Raw genomic sequence first — 16,795 nt, forward strand, 5'->3', positions numbered from 1 at the left:
TGTGATGATTGTGGCTCTTTTAACAATGAAGTGATTCAGGGCAATTCTAATAGACTTGTGATGGAGAGAGCTATCTGCATCCCAGAAAGAAAACTATGGGGACTGAATGTGGATCACAACATAGTATTTTCATCTTTGTTGTTCTTGTTTGCTTGGTTTTTTTTTCCTCATTTTTTTCTTTTTGATCTGACTTTTCTTGTACAGTATGATAAATGTGGAAATATGTTTAGAAGAATTGCTCATGTTTAACCTATATTGGATATAGGGATGGTGGGGGAAGGGAGGAGAAGGGAAGAGAAAAATTTGGAATATAAGGTTTTTCAAGGGTGAATGTTGAAAACTATCTTTGCATGTATTTTGAAAATAAAAGTTATCCAAAAATTTTAAAAAGAAGTTAAAAAAATACTTCTGACTCTCAGGATTGTGGTAAGGTACAAATGATACACTTTTAAAGTGCTTTTCCCACAATCCTGGGGGGAGGAAAACATTTACAAATAGAAGAATTCAGAGTATGAAACTGTTAGAAAAAGACTTCTGTAAAAGAACAGAAGCTAAGAATTTTTCTACTGCTTTCCTTGTTTTCTCCTTCCTAGTCCACTCAAAAGGACCTGGGTCTATATCAAGGATTCTTTTTTTTTTTTTTTTTTTTTTTTTTTAAATTTTATAATTATAACATTTTTTTTGACAGTACATATGCATGGGTAATTTTTTTACAACATTATCTCTTGTACTCACTTCTGTTCTGAATTTTCCTCTCCTTCCCTCTACCCCCTCCCCTAGATTGCAGGCAGTCCCATATATGTTAAATATGTTATAGTATATCTTAGATACAATATATGTGTGCAGAACCGAATTTCTTATTGTACAGGAAAAATTGGATTCAAAAGGTAAAAATGCAAATAGTTTATACTCATTTCCCAGTATTCCTTCTCTGGATGTAGCTGATTCTGTCCATCATTGTATATCAAGAATTCTTAACCATTTTTGTGTTATGGCTCACTCTGGAAGCCTGGTAAAGCTAATAGACTCTTTCACAATAGTTTTTAAAAGCATAAAATAAAATACCTAAAATTACAAAGGAAATCAGTTATATGAAAATATAGTTAACAAAAATGTGAAAATTGTTTAGAAGAATTGCACATATTTAACATATATTGGATTACTTCCTATCTAGGAGAAGAGGGAGGATGGGGAGAGAGGGAGAAAAATTAGGAACACAATGTTTTGCAAGGGTGAATGTTGAAAACATTGCATATTTTGAAAAATAAAAGCTATTAACATAAAAAAGAAAATATAGTTATTGAAATATTTTTGAGAACAAGTTCATAGACCTTTGGTTTATATTTCTGGTAGCGTGGTATTAACTGAGAATCTAGACCTAAACTGATTATTGAAGTTCCTCATGGATATGTAGGCTCAAGCGACCATTACCAAAAGATATTACCTAAATATGAAACTATGTCTAGGTTGGACAACTTTTTGAATGGTATTAGAATAGAGGGGAAAAAAGAGAAAATACTTATCAAATAGGAGTAAGAATTTGATGAAATTTTAACATTTTTACTTTCACTAAGTTGAACTTTAAAATTCTAAAGAAAAAATGTTTCACAGTGCAAAGTAATAATTAGAAGGAAAGATGAAAGAAAAACTATCACCCTTATTTAAAGATCTTTAAATGATAACCTAATAGAATTACTCAAATTAAGTCAGCAACTACATATAAATCCTAAATAAATGTTGGAGACCACTAGATAGCACAGTGAATAGAGTTGCATTATTTCAAATTTTTCCTCAGACACTAACAAATTTCATGATTGTACAAGTCCCTTAATCTCTCAATTTTAGTTTCCTGATTTGTAAAATAAGAATAGTAAAGAGCATTTACCCCACAAAGTTGCAGTCATATAAGATAATTATGTAAAGTACTTTGCAAATTTTAATATATAAATAAATGCTTGTTATTATTATGAATGAATATTACTCACAAACTGTACAATTTAACAAATAAAACTCCTTTGAGACAAAAGAAATGAAAAAAAATAAATGGTGCTTCCCAAAGAAATCAATTCCTCATTCATTAGTAAAAGGGTATGTCCTCATGCTCTGAAAACCACAACTAAAGACACAATTGCCTCCAATTTCATTTTTCCCAGAGAGACCTGATATGAGTTTGGGAGGTTTAAATAGAGGCTTTACAATTGATTGCCTAAGCCTCTAGGAAAAGAAAAAAAATCTTTCTAAAAATTCTTTGCTCAACTTAATTGCTTAAAATCTAGGATTTTTCTTTCAATTTAACAAGTATTGATAATCATCTACCAAATATTGTGCTAGGCACTTGAGATAGAAAGAGTTGAAGGAGGAGGATGTCCTTGCTCTTAAAAAAATTATATTCTAGGACCGGTTGCACAGAAAGAAGGATACACTAAGTGACAATTATGCAACTTTCTTTTCCATTGTATTTGGGGAAAAGTCAGAGGCTAGACAGAACCAGATTAAAATGTAATTGGGAAATGTTTACAATGCAAATAAAAATATAAATATAGCACTGATAACGTTAATTTGAGGTATTCCAAGTCAATTTGCTGCCTATAGGAATTCCTTTCTATTTGAGTTTACTTTCACAGGTATAAAACATTACCAAAGAGGTTCCAATTTCTATTAGAGACTTCAGGTAAGAGAGATTTCACTCTTAGAATATGCTACTCTCAAATAGTTAGGATATTCTTCCTTCAGATCCACCTAAAATCTGCCTCCCTGCTACTTCTACCTTATGTTTCTAGTTTTGCTTTTTATACTCAAAGGAGAGTAAATCTTCCACAGAATATCCTCTTTTCTTTTATGTCCTATTATTTTTAAAATTCTGAATTTAACAATCCTCCAAATAAATAACTATTTCCATATTGAAAGCAGGCTGGAAAAATAGGATTGTACAAAAAATTGCGAAACTCTTATTACATACAACTTGGTTTTTTTTCCCTTTTAAATAATAAAAATAATGAATATAATTTATATAGTACTTTAAAATTTATATAGTGCTTTATAAATGTTATCTCATTTCATCCTCACAACCCAAGCCATCAATGCAAAAGCCTTGCATAATCAAGCAAAATAAATTACTACATTAGATATCCTTTTAATTATTTAAAGATAGATGTCATATCTCCTCTATGAATCCATTCTTAAAAGCAAATATTTTTAATAGCTCTCTTTAATAATCTTGCCTGCTTTCAAAATAAAATTTATAATTTTTAATCTAATTCTAAAAAATAGACCAATGGTACTATATTAATCCGTAAATTAATTTGGGAAGCATTGATATTTTTGGTATACTGGTTTGATCTTGCCATAAAAGCCCCAACTGTTTATTTACTTTTTGAGGCTGTATTTCTTCAAGCTGATTTTATTAGTTTTTCTTTCACAGCAGTTCTTTTTCTTCCCCTTTAAGTAACCAAAATGTCCACATATAAAAGGTGACATGCTATATGTTATATATTTTCATGCAAGTTGTCTCTTCTAAAAGTGTGTGTTCATAAATTTTTTTCTTCCTTTGGATATCTAGCATCTAACACAATGCTTGGCACATAATAAAGTTTTAATAGATACTTGCTTATTCGTCTGACATCTAGCAAGCACATGGTAAGCCTTGGTTTAACAAACTTGTCATAGTTTCAAAGATACAGAGCTACAAGGGAAGATAAGTATCTTCTAGTCCAGTGCTTTCATTTTACAGACAGGGAAACTGAGATCTCTGGATGGAAAGTAATATGTTCAGGGTAAAGAGCTAGGGACAAGATGTGACTTGAACCTGTATCATATCCTTGAAATAGAGCACACTTTTCATGATACATGCTGTTTCTTTTAGCCTAATCTGCATATGCAGATTAACACAGTGTGTTTTACATAGAGTTTGTTGAATTTAATATTGATGTCTTCAAGGCTGATATAGGCAAGTGGGATAGGGAGATAGAACATGAGCTTTGTATTTGTTGAGAGAATGACCTAGAGATTGGTAGATGACAATCTACTAGTTTTGGATTAGAGAGTAGAGAGGAATAGGAGTGAATATAAAAGAGAATGGACATGTCATTCACACCTAAGGCAGTAAAATTGGATGAGTGGGGTTAGAGAGCCTTGATGAAAGATGTGTCATAAATCTTGTAAATAAGCACTTATTTGACAGAGGATTTGCAGAGTTAACAAATGTCAGAATTGGAAACAGAAATTAGAATATTAATATTTGGGTCTGCATGTCTATGAGCCTTCTCCATGGATATTTCTGTCTCTTGATTGAAAGAGTAAGGGCTCTTGGGCTACCAGATTGATTGAAGACCTCCCCCCACAAATGGAAACTCAAGAGCTGAAGCACCAATCTGGTGAAGGCCAGGCTCAGTGACAGCTGTTATTACCTAAATTATCCATTTAGTTGATTCAACCAGCCTTAATCAGGTGCCTGGAAGTATGTCTTCCTTTCCTAACATGCCACATGACTCAAATTCCCAGGCAGAAAGGCTGACTCAAAATAGCTTTAATGCCTTTTAACAAGTTTAGCTATATAACAAAATTCTTTGATATATTTATGGTTGTTTGTGTGTTGTATCGCCTATTAGATGGAGGACCTTAAAAACAGGAACTATTCTTGCCTTTCTTTTATTCCCATCAGTTAGTAGCTATTCAGTCATTTTCAGTTGTATTAGCCTTTTTAATCACCCCCAATTTTTTTTTTTTTTTTTTTTTTTTTTTTTTGGCTATAGATACTGGAGCAGTTTGCCATTTCCTTCTCCAGCTCATTTTACAGATGAGGAAACTGAGGCAAAAAGGGTTAATAACTTGCCCAAGGTTACACAGCTAATAAATTAGTAAGGCTAGATTTAAACTCAGGAAGATGAATTTTCCTGACTCCAGACCTGGCACTCTATCTAATTGCTTCATCATTTAGTACACTGCCTTCAAGTTGTTGATTGGTGATATTTATTCAGTAGGTCAGAAATACTGGAAAGTAGGGGAGGAGAAGAAAGATTATAGAGTAATAAAGAGTCAAACACTAAAGTAGTATGTTCATAATCAGGGGTGGGCTAGGAGCAAGGAAGGCAGTCTTGAAGACAAGGGAAGATAGAGGAAACCACTATAGTGAGGCACCTAGATAGTGCAATGGATAGAGCACTAGCCATGGAGTCAGGAGGACCCAAGTTCAAATACAACCTCGGATGCTTTTGAGCAAGTCACTTATCCCTAATTGCCTTGCACATACACACAAAAAAGCTTTTAGTTGGGGAATGGCTGATTAAATTATGGTATATGAATGTAAGGAAATATTATTGTTCTATAAGAAATGATGAACAGACTGATTTTAGGAAAGCCTGGGAAGAAATCATTGCAAAGGCAAAGTGATTCTGTTCAGGTGAGGTCTAAAGCATGGAAATGTCATTATATGGCAGAAGTATGGTAAAGAAGAAAGCTACTGAGGAAAAGATCATAATGAATAAAGATATTTCAAGGTGGAAATAATTAAGAGAAAAATCTGTGGAAAAAGTGGTGGTAGATCTTCAAGTCAAAAGGGGAAGATCATTTTTGGATGCTTTGGAATGGGTCTAAACAGTTGGACTTTATTTTAGATAATAGGAAAAACTACACCTTACTAAGGATAGGAGAGATTCATTTCAGCCAAAAAATTCAGGAAGTTTTATCAAAGATTTGGTATGTTTGGTGTATCTCAAAGGAGAAAAAAAGATTTTGATAGACTGAAATTAGAAGGTAATACATTTCAAGCATGGAGGAAATGTTTATCTGAAATATAGAGGGCATGAAGGGGAGAAAAAAATTAAGGGGTTTAGAAAAGTAGGTTGGAGCCAAATTGGGGAGGGACTTAAACATCAAGCTAAGAATTTGAGTGTTGGATCAAAAAGGAGCTATTTAAAGATTTCTGAGCAAGGAGAGAAAGGATAAACTGTGCCTCAGAAGAATTACTCTAACAACTATGGAAAGGATGGTCTGGGGAAGGGGGAGATTAGAAGCAAGGAAACTGCTTTGGAAGCTAATCCAGTTAAGGAATGACTATGGCCCGAACAAAGGTGTTATAGAGTTCAATCAATAAGAGTGGAATAAAGTTATAGAACAGAAGGACATTGTGGGGATAAAATTAATAAGACATGGTAACTGTATGTGAGGAGTAAGGCAAAGAGAAGAGTAAAGAATGACTTTAAGATTTTTGAATCTGAATAATAGGGAGGAAGAAAAGGAGGAAATAGGGGAAAAGAACATGGGGGGGAGAGGAAAAGGAAATAATGAAGGAAAGAAAGGAGGAAGGAAAGGAAAGGAAGAGGAAAGGGAGGGAGGGAGAGAAGGAAAGAATGGAAAGGAGGGAAGAAGAAAAGGAGGGAAAAAGAGACTTTGCCAGGGACAACATAACAGAGGGAGGGAAGAAAGAAGGGAAAAGGAAGGAGGGAATGCAGGAAAAGTTATTAAATTTGAGATTCCAGGGGACATTGAGATAAAGTTATTCAGCAGGCTATTTCCTGTCACCAAAGACCACCCAAGGTCACATAGATTTTGGGCAATCACTTAATCTGTATGGGACTCAGTTTCTCAATGGTCATATGATCTTTAAACTCCCTTCCAGAGCTAAATATATGAAACTAAAAGCAGTTGTATTTTTGGAACTGGTTGAAGATCCAGATATGCATCATAGAGGTGATAATTGAACTCTTGGGAGCAAAATTGATGAGATCAGTAAGCTTAGAGCATAGAAGGCCCTTAGAAAAGGAAGCAAAGTAGAAAAGATATAAAACATATATGTTGAATTTATTATATACTTAAAAGAAAAAAATGTGTCAGATGCTTTAAAAAGGAGAGTAGAAGGTGTGGGAGAGAACCTGGGGGAGAGCTATAACTAGAGGATGGGAGAAGATGGTGAAGCAGGCAAAAACAAAAAAGAAGGGTCAGAGAGGAAGGAAAAACAGAAAAGAAGAGATTTATTAAGGGGGAAAGGTGATCAACATTGTCAAATGCTACAGAAAGGTCAAACAGATTCAGGATTGAAGAATCCATTGAGAGTCAATTAAGAGGTAATAAATTCAGTCCTCTAGTACAAAATTATTAATATGGAAATGTTTTATATGATTATAACCTATGTTGGATTACTTATCTCAGGAAAAAAGGAGGGAAGAAAAGGATAGAAGAAAGTCAAAACTTTTAAAAAATGTTTTAAAAGTTGTTTTTAACATATTATTGGGAAAAATAACATTATACAAAAAGAGGTCATGGATAACTTTTTGCAAAAACAGTGGCAGAATCAAAAGGCTCTTTCAAAGCCTTTTAGGTAGTAATAAATTAATGTTTTTAATAAATCCTAAGGGCTTCAGAATTGAATGGGTAGGAAAAAGTGAAAGCATGGCATGTAGCTTCTCTTTTTTCTACACATTTAAAAGGGGGAAAGGAGAACATATAAAGGACATAGGACAGCTTAAAAGGATGATAGGGACAAAGGATAGTTTTTAGTGCGTGTGTGTGTGTGCATGCATGTTAGAATAACAGGAAAACTTGAACAGTTCAGCTAGGTAGCCAGTGTGTAGAATGTCAAGAATACTCATCTTTCTGAGTTTAAATCTGATCTTAGACACTTAACTATGTTATGCTACAGTTCTCTTTTATTGTCCTGACTCAGTTTCCCTAGTTATCCTGACCCAGTCCTTACTCAGTTTCTCTAATTGTTCTGCCACCGTTTATAATTATTAGCTCAATGCTCAGTCCTGCAAAACCTCCCCTCCCTCTTTATCAAAATATTTGATAAGGATAAAAGATCTTATGTTTTAGAATATCAGAATGCCTCTCCCTATCCCAAGCTATGGGAATGTTAGATACCGTCTTATCAAAATACCTTTCCCCATCTCCAGGGTTCCTCCCCCCATTAGGTCATCCCATCTCCTATGTCAATCCATCTCCAGAGGTCCCCCCCACCCTGTCAGAGTCCTGTTCCAGATCTCAGCACCCTGGCTCTGCCCCTGCCTCAGTCTACCCCCTGTGTCTGAGCCATGTGTATATAGGTCATTGGGAACTCACATTGTAGCCTGGATTCTTGGAGACGAGAGTCTCATTCAGCCCTGGAACCAAACCATGAATCTATTTGGTCCCAGTAAATCTCTCCTTTTAAATAAATTATTAAATACTCTCCAATCTCTATCTTGACTCAGTTTCTCTAGCTTTACAACTAGATGTGTGACCCTGAGTGAATCATTTAACCCTCTTTGCCTCAGCTTCCTCATCTGTAAAATGAGCTAGAGAAAGAAATGGCAAAATATTCCAGTATCTTTGCCACAAAAATTCCTAGATACAATCAAAACAACTGAATAGCAACAAATTTGAGTGTATTTATAGAAGTGTCGAAAGAACTAAAAGTTAGGGGCAGCTAGGTGATGCAGTGGATAGAGCACCAGCCCTGAAGTCAGGAGGACCTGAGTTCAAATTTGACCTCAGACACTTAACATTTCCAAGCTGTGTGACCCTGGGCAAGTCTCTTAACCCCAGTTGCTTCAGCAAAGAAAAAAAAGAAAAAGAAAAAGAAAAAGAAAAAGAAAAAGAAAAAGAAAAGAAAAGAAAAAAAAGAACCAGAAGTTGAAGGGGCAGGACAGATATTAATAAACAGCCCCTTTAAGTCAATTTGATTCCCTTTGGAAAACTGCATGATTGTTATAGTCAATCACTCATTCATTCAACAAGGATTTATAAATCTGTTCTCTCCTTCCAGACAGCCGTCCCAACTCTGTTCCAGACTTGACTAATTCCTTGCCCTCCTGCCCTCCTCTTTTATCCTAGCAGAGATTGTAGTGTGAACTCAACGGGGCTTGTGAGAAAATACTTCAACCAATGAACTTGCTCCTTTTAAAGATACAAACTTCTTTTAAACATGTAAACTCTACCTCAGAAGATCAAAGGTGTAAACTCCCTTCAAAGGCCCGAACCAACGGTGTGAATTCTGAGCTAGAGAATTGTTTAGACAACCTGACTTCTCACCATGTAATCCTAACATCTCCCCTTTCTTTTGATTTAGAACACAGGGTGGTCATGACCTTGAAACATAAAACCATCAATATGGGAGATATTACACATACTTACATAAATTACATAAATACATAGTAACATAACACATGCTAGAAATGATGTAACAAATAACATGATCAAATAATCATAAATTGAGTATTTATAAATGAGCATAAGTCCAGTCCATTAGTCTCATCTTGTGTTAGGAAATCCAATGATTCCTGCTGGTTTTAAAGTTCTTTAACAGTCTTCTTATTAGCCATGCTCTTTCAGTGTCAGATGTTTCTTAGATTGTCTCCTTTGTTTTGAGGTTATTTTCTTTTTCTGTCTCTCTCCAGGTGCTTGTTGCCACCCATCTGTTTCCTTCTATCTGTTAAAATACAAGCAAATCCTCTCTCCCAGCCAGTTAACCTCTCTAATTTCCTTCTATTTACCATTTTCTAAATCTCTTCTCATCATCTGGCAATTACATTGGAGCTGTTTGTACTGGACACTGCCCTGTTGGTTTAAAAGGCCTGTATTCTTCCAAGTGTAATCCATTTCTGCTATCTGATTGCTTTTTGGCTGACTTATCAGGTAATTCCTTTCTGCCATGTGATTGCTTTTCTGCTGGTTGATCAAATCGAGTCCTGACCTTCTAAAGGCTCTTTGGGTGTTTCATTTGGGTGCCATCTTAAATTCTGTAGACATTCTGCCCATAACCTTACCCCATTCTCAAGTGCTACTTCTAGAAGGACCTTCCCATCTTAATTATTCTTAAGTACATTTAAAAAGTTCCAATAGAAGTTTCACAGGGACAAGATCATGGACAACTATTTGAGAATAGAGTAATAAGTAAAGTAGTAACTTGCTTATAGAGTTTCTACAATGTCAGGCCTTGAACTAGAGAGCTTTTTTTTTTTTTTTTGCTAAGTTCCTTGAAGGAATGAGTTTTCTTTTCTCTCTCAAGAAATGCCAATATTTGATCCAGAACCGTGGGTCCACTGCTTCAAGACCTGTCAACCAGAGCATCCTCGGCAGCCACAGTGGGTACACTAAATGATCCGCCTCACTTCTAATTTGCTTTTTGGAACCCTACATATACAGTTGGTTCCAAAATTGGTATCCCGAGTCTAGATGCAATGGAGGCAACACAGATTTTCATAACCTTGTTTCTTCTACAATCAAATTCTTATCTGCATAACCTTCTTTAATGCAGTACTTATACAATTCTCTACTTATGGCTTTCCTCTTATAAAAAAGATCAAATATGTATCTGTTTTTCTGGTGATGAATCCTGAAAATTGGCCAGAGAGATTCTACTTTCCTCTTTCCTTCATGAGGTTCAGTTTCAGCTTCTCTCATCTTCTGATCCAATTCATCCAGTGTTGGTTCAATTAGCTCCCAGCCATCTGGAGGAGCTTTCCTGCTACTTTTCACTTTAGGCATTTTCGACCACTCCCGAAATATGTAAGGGCTGGTTTAGCCCTTAACAAGGTAAGTTCCTTATTTGTCTATTAGAATACTCACCTAATCTCCTGGTCATTGGAGGACTTCAGTGGAGATAGGGTGTCTGTCCCTGTTCAGGCGCCAAATTGTCAAGGTCCGGGCTAGCTCCTCTGAAGGGCTCAGAATAAGTCCTTGTCAGGATAAGCAAAAGTCTTTGCCCCACGTTGGGTGCCAAATTGTAAAGTCCTGTCGTCTCTAAGTTATAATCCTTCTCTAGGAGGAGATCTCTTTTCTGTATAATCTTTTCCTCTGTAATCAGGTTTCTTGGGAAGCTTCTGGAGCTTGCAGCCAGCCTCTTCTTCTTCTTCCTGAATCCTGGCTCTGAATCTCATCCAGCTCTTGTCCTTCCCCAATCCAGACTGCTTGTCCAAGCCCAATGTTGTCTTCTTTTATCCTCACAGAGAATGGGCATGTGAGAACTCAGGGGCTTGTAGGAAAATACTTCAACCAATGAACTTGCTCCTTTTAAAGGTGCAAACTTCTTTTAAACATGTAAACTCTACTTCAGAAGATCAAAGGTTAAACTCCCTTCAAAAGCCTGAACCAAAGGTGTGAATTCTGAGCTAGAGAATTGTTTAGACAACCTGAGTTCTCATCTTGTAATCCTAACAGTGATATTGCATGGCTCCAAATCATAAAACACTAGTCTCTAAATAACAGAAGGTGAGAACCACCCAAAGGGAAATAGATGGGTTTGTGGTGCCTGTGAGCAGGTTACAATATATTTCAAACAAGAATTATACAGGAAAAACATTGTAAACATTGTGATCAAAGAAATATATGACAGAAAAAAAGAAGATGATCTGATTATATTGCAAAATGAACAATAGATTGGTTAGTCACTTAATCTCTGTGTGCCTAGGTTCCTATGGTATCACCTATCTCACAGGGTTGTTGTGAAGATATACTGAGATAATATCTGTACAATGCTTAGTACTGTTCACAGCATCCAGCAAGCACTTAATAAATGCTTATTTTCTTTCCCTCTCCCCTACTAAGACCAAATTTTGGAGTGACTATGGATTTCACTTAGTAGGCTCTGAAAATTTCAGGTGCTTGTTATAGTCAGCACAATATCAACTAAATAGGAATGTCCAAAGTAGACAGGCTATTCTCAGAATCTCCCACTGCCACTCAACCAGATTAAAATGTAATTAGGTGGGAAGTGTTTAATAAATTAAACAAAAGTAAAATACAACAACAACAACAACAATGTGAATTTGAGGTTTTCCAAGTAAATATGCAACTTGAAGGCATTGTTTCTATTTCAGTTTAACACTTCTGGTCTAGAGATAACAGGGTTTTTTACACTTTGGGAGAATGGTGCCTTCCTTTAGCTTTCTAGTGAAACCTATGGATCTCTTTTCAGAATAATGTTTGTAAATGCATAAAATAAAATACACAAGATTACAAAGGATATGAATTATCTTGAAATTTTTATCAACATATTTCAAAAACAAATTTGTAAGCATCAGGTTAAGAATCCTTGATCTGTAAGGAGTCCTTTGACTTGGACTCAGTGCTGATCCTTTTATTGATGATGTTAATTGGAAGTCCATCTTCTTTCCTGCACTTCAGTTTCTCCCTTGTGACTACTTCCTTTCCACTTGTTCACAAAAACATTAAGATCATGGAAACCTTAAAAAAAAAATCTTCTCTTGACTTTTCAACCTCATTTACTAGCAACAGTCCCATCTTTGCCACCCCATCTCTCTATCTCTGACTCTTTCTCTTTTAAACTACTAAACTTTTTGCTTTCCAAATCTGAGGCCAGCTTTTTAATTTACTTTGTAACATTACCTCCTGAATTCTCAATTCTTACCAGGCTTTTAACTATTGAATGGGAGTTGTCTCAGACAAATTGAAATTGGAGAAAGACCTTAGCTTAAAAAGGCCAAGATCTCCCACAGCATGTGGGGCTATCTTTAATCATCCTGACCTATCTCTTCCTACTTAGAGGAGGAAGTGAGACTCATGACTTTGCACAGCTCTGCCTCACTTAAATCCAATTAACTTACAACTCAAGACATCACTCTACAGATAAGTCCTCTTCAAGAACTTAGGACAAACAATTAAACTTTTTAAACAAACTTTTCTAAAATGGCTAATGCTAAAATTTGTTTTGCATGATTACATATTTGTAAGGGGTTTTATTTTTCTTGCCTTCTCAATGTATATTGGAAAGTGAAGGAAGAGAATTTGGAACTGAAAATAAAATAAAATTTTAATTAAAAAAAATGCTGCCTTCTTACTATTCCCTCTTTCCAACTTTTTGCAAAATGTCTTCTGCTCTTAACAGCCTTCTACTGTTTCTACAATTACCAGGAAACTAATTGTCAAATTTGGTGACTTTCAATTACAAGATACTTCTGATAGAGAGAGACATCTGCATCCAGAGAAAGGACTATGGGGACTGAAAGTGGATCACAACATAGTATTTTCATCATTTTTGTTGTTGCTTGCTTGCTCATTTTTTTCTTTCTCATTTTCTTTCCCTTTTTGATCTGATTTTTTTTTTTAACAGCATGATAAATGTGGAAATCTGTTTAGAAGAATTGCACATGTTCAACATATATTGGATTACTTGCTGTCTAGGGTAGAGAGAAAGGGGGAAGGGAGGGAAAATTTGCAACACAAGATTTTGCAAGGGTGAATGCTGAAAACTATCTTTGCATGTATTTTGAAAAATAAAAAGTTATATCCAATTAATTGTCATTTCCTTATTAGATTATAGCTTCTTATCAAGCCATTCTCCAATTGATAAATGGTCAAAAGATATGAACAGACAATTTTCAGATGATTAAATTGAAACTATTTTCACTCATATGAAAGAGTGTTCCAAATCACTACTGATCAGAGAAATGCAAATTAAGACAACTCTGAGATATCACTACACACCTGTCAGATTGGCTAAGATGACAGGAACAAATAATGATGAATGTTGGAGGGGATGTGGGAAAACTGGGACACTGATGCATTATTGGTGGAGTTGTGAAAGAATCCAACCATTCTGGAGAGCAATCTGGAATTATGCCCAAAAAGTTATCAAAATGTGCATACCCTTTGACCCAGCCATACTACTACTGGGCTTATATCCCAAGGAAATACTAAAGAAGGGAAAGGGACCTGTATGTGCCAAAATGTTTGTGGCAGCCCTTTTCATAGTGGCTAGAAGCTGGAAGATGAATGGATGTCCATCAATTGGAGAATGGTTGGGTAAATTATGGTATATGAATGTTATGGAATATTATTGTTGTATAAGAAATGATCAACAGGAGAAATACAGAGAGGCTTAGAGAGACTTACATCAACTGATGCTGAGTGAAACGAGCAGAACTAGGGGATCATTAGATGTTAGGATTACTAGGTGAGAACTCAGGTTGTCTGGACAGTGACAAGGTGAGAATTCAGGTTTACAGATAATTACATAAATGACCTACACTTCAACAATGATACTGTACGAGGATGTATGCTGATGGAAGTGGATATCTTCAACATAGAGAAGAGCTAATCCAATTCCAATTGATTAATGATGGACAGAATCAGCTACATCCAGAAAAGGAACACTGGGAAATGAGTGTAAACTGTTATTTTTACCTTCTGAATCCAATTCTTCCTGTGCAACAAAAAATTCGGTTCTACACACATATATTGTATCTAGAATATACTGTAATATATTTAACATATATAAGACTGCTTGCCATCTGGGGGAGGGGGTTGGGGGAGGAAGGGAAAAAATCTGAATAGAAGTAAGTGCAAGGGATAATGTTGTAAAAAATTACCCATGCATATGTACTGTCAAAAAAAAAGTTATAATTATAAAATAAAATAAAAATTAAAAAAAAAAAAGATTATAGCTTCTTATGCTAGGGTCTATAAACCACAAAAAGTCCATGGATAATTTCAGGAGATCTTTTGTAAAGCAAACAAAAAACCTCTCAAAAACCAAACCAAACCAAAAAAAACCCCACACATTTATTTTTACTAATCTTTAATTAAAATTTATCCTTTCATTCCAACTTTGATTTTTTTCTAAGATGTCATTCTGAGAAGAGTTCCATGCCACCATGCTCCTACACTAGATAATGTTCTTTCTCTGCTGGCTTTGGAAGCACCATGATCTTTTGGTTCACTCAACTTTCCAAACATTATTCCCATTTTGTTTCTGATTCCTCATTCTCATTCTCACCCTTTAATTTGGGTATTCCTCATAAGTTTGTCATAGGCCTTCTCTTTCTATACTTTCTGATTTAGCAATTTCATTCTCTCTTACAGCTTAATTAATCCTTCCCCTTTTGGTGATCATTCCCAAATCTACTATCTCTGCATTCTCCTTTGAACTTCTGACTGGCATTTTTAGCTGCCTAAAAGTCTTTTTCAACCTAAACATTTCACATTCAAAATCAAATTCATAGGGATCCTCTACTTTCTGACCACTATTTTTGTCTATGATATCCATTACTCAGTCCATCTTCTAAAATTCTTAACCTTAAAGTTATTTTGAGTTTTCCTTTTCCCTCATTTTTCATATGCATCTTTCCCAAAGATTCTATCTCAGCAACATCTCTTAAATCTAAACCCTCCTCTCTACTCCTGCTGCTGAAACAAATACAAACAAACTTGGCTACATGGCTTTCATGCCTATTTTAGTTGCCCCTGACATCTTTTATTTTAATTAGAATTTCTTCACTGTTTATGTGATTCAGGACAGATAGATAAAGTAGTAAATAAGAGCACTGGGCCTGAAGGCAGGAAGATTCATCTTCCAGAGGTCAAATCTGGCTTCTGACAAGTCTTAGCTGTGTGACCCTGGACAAGTCACTTAACTCCATTTGCCTCAGTTTCCTCATCTGTAAAAAAAGGATGCCATTCTAGTGTCTTTGCCAAGAAAACATCAAATAGGGTCATGAAGAACTGGATTTGACTGAAAAACCAACAGCCAAACAAATTCTATGTTTTATCATTATTGTCTAGTTTAAAAAAATAAATAAATAAAATAAAATAGTTGGAGTCCCCTGATTAACTGAACTGTAGTGCTACTTTTAAGTAGCTTTTGTAGACCTATACAATAGACTGCTATCATTTAGGTTTACAAAGCACTTTACAAACATATTTCATTTGATGCTCAAAGATAACCTTGTGAGATAAATACTATAAACATTATTAGCCCCCCCCCTTTTTTTAAGTAGATCAGGAAACTTTAGTTTTTAGAAGTGAAGAGTTTTGTTTGTAGTAATGTAGCTCAAAGACATTAAAAGCATCATTTGAATCCAAGTCTAGGGCCCTTTGCACCACACTATGCTGCCTCAGCAATAGAAAAATAAATTCCACTGTAAAAAAAAAAAAAAGTCGAACATTAAACAACTGGAAAGCTATAAAGGCCTATGGGATGATGTCCTGGAAAGACTGGCTGAACTTGGAGTCTCAAATTCCAATTCTACTTCTGTTTTATACTATTTGGGTTACCTTTGGAAGGTAGGAAGTATTTGAATAAAGGAAACCATCATTTAGTAAGCCCTTATGTGCCAGACGTTATTATAAGAGCTTCATCAATAACTCATGTGATTCTCACAACAGCCCTGGGAGGTAGGTGCTGACAGAGATCCCCATTTTGCAGCTGAGCTTGCTGAGATCAATTCCTCCCACCTTTTCATCTCTAATGCTATGATCTTTTTGGTTGTTTACCTATACTCTTACTTAGTATTAAGATAGGATTTGTAAATGTAGGGGCCTTGCTTGTATAACCCCTCACCACCACCTAGTAGGGAGGACCGTTTCACTCCTCTATGATGCATGAGAAAGACCATACAGTTTGGGAAGCAGGTGGGAAAGGGCGCCCAGCAGGAAAAGGCTACTTGTAGCTTCCTCATTGCCCGGCAATCCCAAGATGGGCCAAAATGAAACTGCCCCAGAAATCAGCTTTCCAAGTTTCCAGTCTCTATTTCATGAGGAGAAATAAGAGCAGGAACTTGAAAGCAATGAAAAGTAACGGTCTCAGGCTTGGTGGGCTTTAAGGGACCGATGCGTAAGGACAGGTGAGGCGCGCTACTTCTGTCTGCAGCAGGCTTTAATAACAGGACAGTAAGGAGGCAACTCAAGGCTGAACAGGCCATCGTGGCGTTCTAGTTACTGCTGGATAGTGCTTTCTGCTGCAGCAAGGACAGATTATGGGACTACAGGGGATCTTGGAGGTCATTTAGAGTAACACGCTGGTGCGGCGGACAGGACTTAACGGACTTGTATCTGAAAGCTCTCTCCATCACTCTCTGATAAC

General features: G+C 35.8%; 1 protein-coding gene and 1 pseudogene across 2 annotated transcripts in view; both read right to left on the bottom strand.

Annotated features, from left to right (window-relative positions):
* NLN (neurolysin) overlaps positions 1-16,795 on the bottom strand; it is a 131,722-nt gene that overhangs the window by 114,146 nt on the left and 781 nt on the right. The gene's annotated exons all lie outside the window — the stretch shown is intronic.
* On the bottom strand, positions 9,939-10,575 carry LOC141551101 (protein BUD31 homolog pseudogene; annotated as a pseudogene).

This window comes from Sminthopsis crassicaudata, chromosome 1 (assembly GCF_048593235.1).
Source record: "Sminthopsis crassicaudata isolate SCR6 chromosome 1, ASM4859323v1, whole genome shotgun sequence".
Classification (NCBI taxonomy): domain Eukaryota; kingdom Metazoa; phylum Chordata; class Mammalia; order Dasyuromorphia; family Dasyuridae; genus Sminthopsis; species Sminthopsis crassicaudata.